Genomic DNA, 8769 nt, shown 5'->3' with positions numbered 1-8769 from the left:
TTTTTTAACCTTTCCGCATAGGTCAGGTTTTCTAAACCTTTTGTCATTTCTGTTGCTCTTCTCTGGACTCCCTCCAATTTCTCCATATCTTTCCAAAACTGTGGCATCCAGACACCGCTCTTCCTCCCACCTCTTCTGTTCCTCAGAACAAGTGTATATAGTCTTGATGTATAATGCAGCACCGCCTCCCTTTTTATCCTGCCTGTCCTTCCTGAACAGGCTGTCCCCTCTGTGCCAATATTCTGCTCTGTGGCAATAGAGGTCTCCAAGCAGCAAAGAAAGTAAAGCACCTTATTCCCAAACATCTCTGGTTACAGAACAAGGGGAAGCTCTTTGGAGCAGAGACCATTTTTTTTGTTCTGTGTTAACACAGAACCTAGAACACTGAGGTGCTGGTCCATATGGAGGCTCCTAGGGCTTAGCACAATACAATAAATAAATAACAATAACAGAAACATTGGTATCTGTAGTACAAGCAAGGCAGGCAGAGACATCAATGGCCTAGATTCTGTGTATGTAAATCTGGAGTAAATTCCTTGAAATTGTTGGGCTCACTCCAGGGTGGCCCGGGTGGAAATGAAATCCAAAGCTGGCCCAATGGCTGCTACATTTAACAAAGACAAAAGTGGAAGGGAAATTAACACGGGACTTGATTCCTCATACACACACACCAGTGTAACTCCAGTGGCTTGAATGGGGTTACTCCCAATGTCCATTGATTGAGGCTTGGAAGTGAGTTAGGCTCATTCCTTCTGACTCCACTGGTGCATTTAAGAATCATTATCTGCTTCCCCACTGTCAACACACACACCCAGGATTAGATGAATAGATTCCTAGATGTTAAGGCCAGAAGGGATCATTGTGATCATCTAATCTGACTTCCTGCTCAACACAGGCCAGAGAACCTCATCCAGTAATTTCTTCCTCAGCACAAGTGGCTAAATATGCATTTGAGTTCAGCCATGTTGCCAACTCTTGCGATTTCATCACAAGTCTCCTGATATTTTCATGCTTATCTTAAAGCCCCACCTTCTGGAATCAGGTGATTACATGAGTGTCTCAGATTTCATATTTTAAGTAAGTTTCTAGCCCTCATGACTGCAGAGAAAAGTTTGAAAACGTGAAGGCTACAACACCAGGAGACAAAAAGAACCCAAAAGTTACTTTTTAAAAGCTCATATTTTTAAAGTCAATTTCATTATTTCTTTGGGTTTGGCACAACAAAGCAGGGATCCTTCAAAGCGGCTGCCTCAGGAGAAAGGGGGAGGAATTAGCCTGCTAGAAGCCTTCAATAGTTCTCTTAGTGCATCTCTCACCAGCTGTACTCACTGTCTCTGGAGGATGGAACCACAGCTCTATCTGCTGGCAGAACTTCCAACCTGCAACTCTGATTTTTTAAAAAAAGAAAAGGAGGACCTGTGGCACCTTAGAGACTAACCAATTTATTTGAGCATAAGTTTTCGTGAGCTACAGCTCACTTCATCAGATGCATACTGTGGAAAGTGTAGAAGATCTTTTTATATACACACAAAGCATGAAAAAATACCTCCTCCCACCCCACTCTCCTGCTGGTAATAGCTTATCTAAAGTGATCACTCTCCTTACAATGTGTATGATAATCAAGTTGGGCCATTTCCAGCACAAATCCAGGGTTTAACAAGAACATCTGAGGAGGGGGGGAAGCTAGGAAAAAACAAGGGGAAATAGGTTACCTTGCATAATGACTTAGCCACTCCCAGTCTCTATTTAAGCCTAAGTTAATTGTATCCAATTTGCAAATGAATTCCACAGTCAGAGAACACTTCAATCTCTCTGGTCACGCGATTACAGACATGAAAGTTGCTATATTACAACAAAAAAACTTCAAATCCAGACTCCAGCGAGAAACTGTTGAATTGGAATTCATTTGCAAATTGGATACAATTAACTTAGGCTTAAATAGAGACTGGGAGTGGCTAAGTCATTATGCAAGGTAACCTATTTCCCCTTGCTTTTTCCCTACACCCCCTCCCCCAGACGTTCTTGTTAAACCCTGGATTTGTGCTGTAAATGGCCCACCTTGATTATCATACACATTGTAAGGAGAGTGGTCACTTTAGATAAGCTATTATCAGCAGGAGAGTGGGGTGGGAGGAGGTATTTTTTCATGCTTTGTGTGTATATAAAAAGATCTTCTACACTTTCCACAGTATGCATCCGATGAAGTGAGCTGTAGCTCACGAAAGCTTATGCTCAAATAAAGTGGTTAGTCTCTAAGGTGCCACAAGTACTCCTTTTCTTTTTGCGAATACAAACTAACACGGCTGTTACTCTGAAATCTGATTTTTTAAACTAGTCATTTTGTTTTTGATGTAGGCTGGCAGACCTCCGCAGGCTTAAGACAGAATAATGTGCCATCTTTGCCCCTCTCTTTCTCTGGCCCTGAGCCGAGCATGTCTGAGCTAGACCAGAAAATCTGGGCCAATGTGTTCATCGAGCCATTTTGCATTACACGCTAACTGTGGAAAATCAAAATCTGTTCACAGATAATTCACAAATTGCTCAAAGGGCTAAGTTTATTCAGTAACTTCATGGTCAGCAGTATTTCACCTAGATAAAGTATGAAAATAATCACAGTCACAGTGATGCTATGAACCTCTCATCCAAGGATCTCAAAGAGCTTCAAAGTTCACAGCAGCCTCCATAGGCAGGGAAGCCTTCTAAAGCAGGGCAAACAGAGGCCCCAGGAAGGGAAGTGACGTGCCCAGCATCACACAGCAGGTCAATGGCAGAGCCAGGATAGAGCCCAGACTTCATGATTCCCAGTCCTATGTATTAGGTACTAGACTGTCTCTCCCTGTTCTCTCTCCCCACCGGGCTTGTGGACGGTACAAGAGCTGGACGAGCCAACCTTACACACCCACATCAAGAAATGGGGCTCAGGTGGCACAGTGAAGGCTAAAAGAGTCCTGCGGAGAAGATTTAAATTAGATGTTCCCCTCCCACACACCCGCAGCTCTTCTGCGGCCTGGCTGAGTGACGGATCCGTTACTGCAGTCATGGAAAAGATGACCTTATCAAATCAAAATCACTGGGAAAAAAAGACAGTGCCATCTGGCCACTTCTGACAGAGCTGCATACCATTCTGTCAGGGTCTAATGCATATTGTACGCTCATCCTTCCCCATGCATTCCTAGGACATTTCTAATCATAACTGTGAATGGCGTCCCGCCGGGCTTTTCCAGGATCACGTTCCTGTCTTTACAAATGGCCAATCCTGTGCTCCTACTATGCACCAAAGCCCCTCAGAACTCAGTTGAAGTTTACCCTGCCTCATCAGGATCAGACCAAAGTACTAGTTAATAATGTCTTCATGACTGTGTAAAATAGACTTTTCGCTCATTATTGTACCCATTTTCCTAATGTCACCCCAGCAAGATAGTAGCAGAGCAGGTTAGAGACCCCCAAGAGTCCTGGTTCCCAGTCCTCGCTCTGCCTGGTTTCCCATATTGACATATGTCTATAATTAAGCATGAAAAGCAAAAATAAAGTTATTTTTAAACATCCTTCTGGGACAGGGTCTATAAACCCCATACCGAGATGGAAGGGGTCGAAGAGCAGCAAGCGGCTCAGGCAGTCCCACGCTGCTGCACCGATGCTGGTTATTAGGCCTGGGAGGTGGACTTCTGAGGAGGAAGGCCCACCAGGAGGAGGCTGGGCGGGATGGTGAATAGACAGCTTGTGGCTCTGTGGGGTAAGAAGCCTGGATGAGGGCTAAGAGCTGTATGAAGACTACAGCCTGCCAGAGCTCCTTTCTAGGAAGGTGGGCTTGGCCAAGTCTATTGGTTTGGCTGGAGTCTAGGAACCTGTTAGGTGTTAGGGTAGGCTGCTGCAGCTGGGAGCCTGTCTGCAAAGAAGTGGGTTAAAAGCTGAGCCCAACTGGGCTGAAGATTCTTTGGTTTCCAGTTTCTGTTGGACTGGCATTAAGGGACTCTGCTACCCTGGAAGGGGTTGAAATCTCTGAAATGGCTTGGCTAGGGCTACAGCTGCAGTGGACTGAAGACCATGTGGGGAAACCAAGGCAGCTGCATTGCAAGGCCCTGAGGGGATGTGCGGTGATGGCGTTTCTGCCACACGTTGTCATCTTTTTGTGTGTTCATATAACTCAAAGTGGATTGAGTTTGGTAACTAGCAAGTTAGCATCTGACCGATCAAATCTATCACTATGCATACCTATTTATCTAGTCTAAGGTGTTTCTAGAGCACCCATCACCATCGTACCGACGGGCTGCATAACATCTAATAACTGATATATGTGAGAAGGAATTGCTTTGCTGCCAGGTTAGGGAGAAAAAAACGAAGTCTCTGCTAAGTTAAGAGTCCGAAGGCTGCGTATTGTGCATGTGCAGAACATAAAGCTTCTTTATCTCTCTGTTTCACTGAGGTGTGCATGTAGGTCTGTGTAATGGATACGTAATGCAATACAAAGCTATTATTGCATCAGGATTTATGGTGACACCTTCCACCACAAGAGACCATGAATCACTAAAACCTGCATGATGGAATTGCCAGGTAGTGGCTTATGTTTGCATATTTGTTGTTTGCTATCTTATGTTTGCTTAATGGCTTTCCCATCACCACAAACACAGATGGATTTATTCTCACAACACCCCGGGGAGGTGGGCTGCATCAGTCTCACCATGTTACCGATTGGGAAACTGAGGCACAGAAGAAGTGATGTGATTTTCCCAAGGTTGCACAGTGATTTTTGGGACAGAGCTGGAAAAAAACCCTGGTATCTTGAGTCAAAGTCTAGTGCCTTGATCACACGACCCTCCTTTTCCCCTAATGATAAGGTGAGAGCTTTGTTCCATTTGAAGCATTTCTCATATTACTCTCTCTAAGCCAATGGACAGATTCCCCCGTCAGGCCAGTCCAAATAAAGCCCAAATCCTTAAGTCAGTGTCTACATCCTTTCCGTTGGGGAATATTTCATTAAATAACAGAAGATGCGAAAGGCTCACAGTAATACAAAAGGCCTTAACAACAAACTTCTGCGCTCGCTAACCTGGGAGGAGGGAAGGGGAGGGCTGGGAAGTGTCCTTCACCCACTAGGTAGCTCTTTATAGCTACTATGGAGAGCAACTTCCCTGACCCTGGATCACTCCTGTCTGCTACCCCTGCCTAAGAGGCTGGAAGCCTTTTGTAGCTGACTTCCTGTAACTGACATGCTTCGTATGCCCTCTGATGACAGCTCCCGGTTCTAAAGGTGCCAGTGGTCATAACAAGGCTCACGGGGTCTCTTTCATGTGCCCTAAGGCCCAGTTACACTCAATGTCTCCTAGAGCTGCTGGGGAGTGGGGCCCAGCCTTGATGCCAGCCCTTAGGTTTGGCATGTACTTTATTCCGCAGCTGGCCATGACACACCTGAGTCTGGGCTTGAGTCCCAGGAAGCACTAACTGAGGGCTGTAACTGCTGTTATGATCCCCACCAGGAAGGGAAAAAGCATCTTTCCCCACCTGTACAACACCTGTGGAGAGCCAGCCAAGGAGCTCCCAGGTTTCTAAAGCAGCGATGACCTTGTACTCACACTTTGCTCACCTATTGCATCGCTCATTGAAGGACCTCAAAGCACTTTGCTAACTTTAATAAAGCCTCATCACCCTATTGTAGCATTGGTGCTCTTGGCAGAGCTAGGAATAGAACCTAGAAATCCTGACTCAATGGTGGTTCCCACACACACACAATTGCATTCAAGGTGTGCTTCTAAGCCGTTCTAGTTAACCCAGTTCAAAACCCTGTGTGGACTCTTAATTTGATTTAAACCTGGCTTGTCTCAAGTTAGCTTGTGTCAGTGAATTTACAGGCAAAAGCTAAACCAGTTTCACGCTGATATGTGTTTCCACAAATAGGCTTGCACCAGTTTAACTAAATATGTTTTTAAAACAATTTGACTTAAAGCAGTGCAACTCCTGTGTGTAGGACAAGGCTTCCCAGTCATCTGTCTTACTATGCCCCACTTCTTCCCAGGGACTCAGGAACACAACTCAGGAGTCCCGAATCCAAATCCCCTGGTTACTACAGCACAGAACCTGCCTGCCAAGCAGTAGCAATCAAGTCATAGGTTGCGGGGGAGATGCGGGGGCGGGGGCAAGGGTTAAGGTCAGAAAGGGACCATTAGATCCTTTAGCCTGACCTCCTCTACAACATGGGCCATAGAATTTTATCCAATTAACCCTGTGTTTGTGTTAGACAAAAGCATATCTTCTTGCAAGACACCCAAACTTCATTTGAAAACATCAAGAGATGGAGAATCCACCACTTCCCTTTGTAATTTGTTCCAGTGCTTAATCACCCTGACTGTGAAATGTGTGCCTTATTTCTCATTTGAATTTGTCTCTCTTCAACTTCTGACTGCTTTCCATTAGATCCCTACTTCTGACCTTAATGATTTGTCCGCTGATTTCTTGAAAATTTACTTGATCTGGTTGAAAAACATGGTGGATTTTTTTACAGCATTTCTCACAAAGAATCAATCCCTTTTTTTCTTGGAAAAATCAAAATTTGGAATGTTTGGACAAGCTCTAAAAATGTACTTTTTTAAAAAATAAAAACACTTGAAACCCCATTTGGAGCTTCCAGCTGCCCATCCCAAGTCTCAGCCCTCTGAGGCTAATGCAGGGTAACGTCTGTCCTCTGCAGGGTTCAGTGCCATTGCATGGGCTAGTGGGAACACAGACCAAATACAGCACACAGGTGAGCTTCCAACTTGCAAAGAACACTGACTGTGAAATCCATTTCACAAGGAAGAGTCCGCCAGATGGCAGTGTATCAATGGGGGAGCCTTTAGCAGGCTGGTAGCACACAGAAGCCTTTATTACTGCAACATGAGTAAAGGCGTCATCTCAGACCAAGGATGCATTGCAAAAAGCTTCCTAACTGCGTAAACAAGCTGCCAAAATATCTCCTAAATCTGTAGGATAAGCCTAATCTATAAAGCCGTTAGCTGGAGATTTGTATCATGAGGGGCATAACCACTGTTGCACCTAGCTCCTCTTTTTCTTCATCATCTTTCCTCTGTCACCTTAGTATATTTGTATTAGGGTAGCACCCAACCAGGACCAGAGCCCAGTTGTGCCGGGCACTGAACAACCATGCAGTACAAGACAGTCCTTGCGTCAAGGAGTTTACAGATGCTCCTTCTTTTCCCCTGCATTTCCCCCGACTCCAACAGCCCCTGTGCCTTCTGCCACTGCCCAGTGAATAGCTAACTGTTGGATGCTGGAATCGTGACATTAGTGGTAACTCTGTTAAGATTCACACAGTTCAATGCAAAGAGCGCTTTTTTGCTTTTTTTTTTAGTTCAGTATATTGGCTAGCCCATGTCATGCAAAATGCTCAGATACGATGGTAACGGAAATAGACAGGGTGCACATGATTGATGCCACTCTGATTCCTTTCCTCCCCCTCCTCTTATTTTCCCTCCCTTATTCGCTATTTTGTATGTCTCAAAAGCATGCTAAGTACTCTGTGCATGTTTTGAAATAGAGACAGAGCTTAGCCTGGAAGTGCTTAGACACAAAAGGAGCCTCCTAATAATACTTGGCGCTTTGATCGTGCTTTATATGTTCAAAGCACCATACAGAACGTAACTAATGAATCCTTAAAAATACATCCCATGAAGTAGCTGGATAAGCATTCTTCTTCTTAGGTGGCATCTCCATTATGGGAGGTTTGTAACCAGGGTAGCCCATTCTGTGGGATCCTCTGCTAATCTCTTTGTGAATGAATTGTCCTCTTGGTCCATGTAGGATACAGCATCATCCATCCAATATCGTCTTGTTCTGCCTTGTGTTCTTCTGCCATCAACTTTGCCTTCCAGCACCTGCCAACATGCATCTCTTGCTGAACCACTTCAAATAAACATGATTTATTTCCATTTTACAGATGGGGAAACTGAGAGGAGAAGTGACTTGTCCAAGAGCACACAGGAAATCAGCAGAAGAATCAGGATTAAAATTTGGGCCCTCTTGAGCCCCCACTTCATATTCAGCTCTCTAGCCCACATTGCTTTGTGCTTTCCTTCTCCACAGGTCTTCTCAAGTAGGCCCACAAGCCCACAACCGTCATTAAATCTCTCCTTCAGAAAAAACTTCTACCACGAGAAGTGAGCCAATAGACTAGGCGCCTTCCGTTACTGAAACAACCATGTAGCCATATTGCTGTAACCCATTGTCCTTTTTCTTTCACTTCCATCCCTGCCATTGTGCTGTCTCTTCATGCCTCAGTCACAGCATAATATTGGTGGGCTGTAAAGCAGTGCAATAATACTCATTAAAAAGGCGCAAGAGAGAGGAAGTGACACATGGTTTTTTTGTATGGTTGATAGGGAATCAGGGCCAAATTCTGGCCCAGATCCTCAAAGGTATTTAGGCTCCGATTGGAATCAATGGAAGTCAAGCACCTACATACCTTTTGAGGATCTAGGCCTTTGTCGTGGCCTTCAGTGTTTGGCATATAGGGAATTGCTGATCAAAGGTGGGTATTGAAGAGAGATGTTGGCCATGAGGTAGGAATCCTGCGTTAGGCAGGAGGTCAGACAAAATGGTCGTAACAGTTTCTCCTGCCCTCAGAAATCTGTCAATCTGAGGTGCTGCCCTAAGCCCCAGTCATGTGAGTTACCCCACCAAGCCTCTCTTATTCCAATCACATCATAGTTCCTTGACTGTGTCAGGACTTCCAATTCTTCCTGCTTGTTTCCCAGGCTTCTTGCATTCGTGTACAGGCAC

The sequence above is a fragment of the Chelonia mydas genome, chromosome 22, assembly GCF_015237465.2.
Source record: "Chelonia mydas isolate rCheMyd1 chromosome 22, rCheMyd1.pri.v2, whole genome shotgun sequence".
In the NCBI taxonomy this organism is placed as follows: Eukaryota; Metazoa; Chordata; order Testudines; family Cheloniidae; genus Chelonia; species Chelonia mydas.
The sequence above is the reverse complement of the archived record's forward strand: the minus strand, read 5'-3'. Positions refer to the sequence as shown.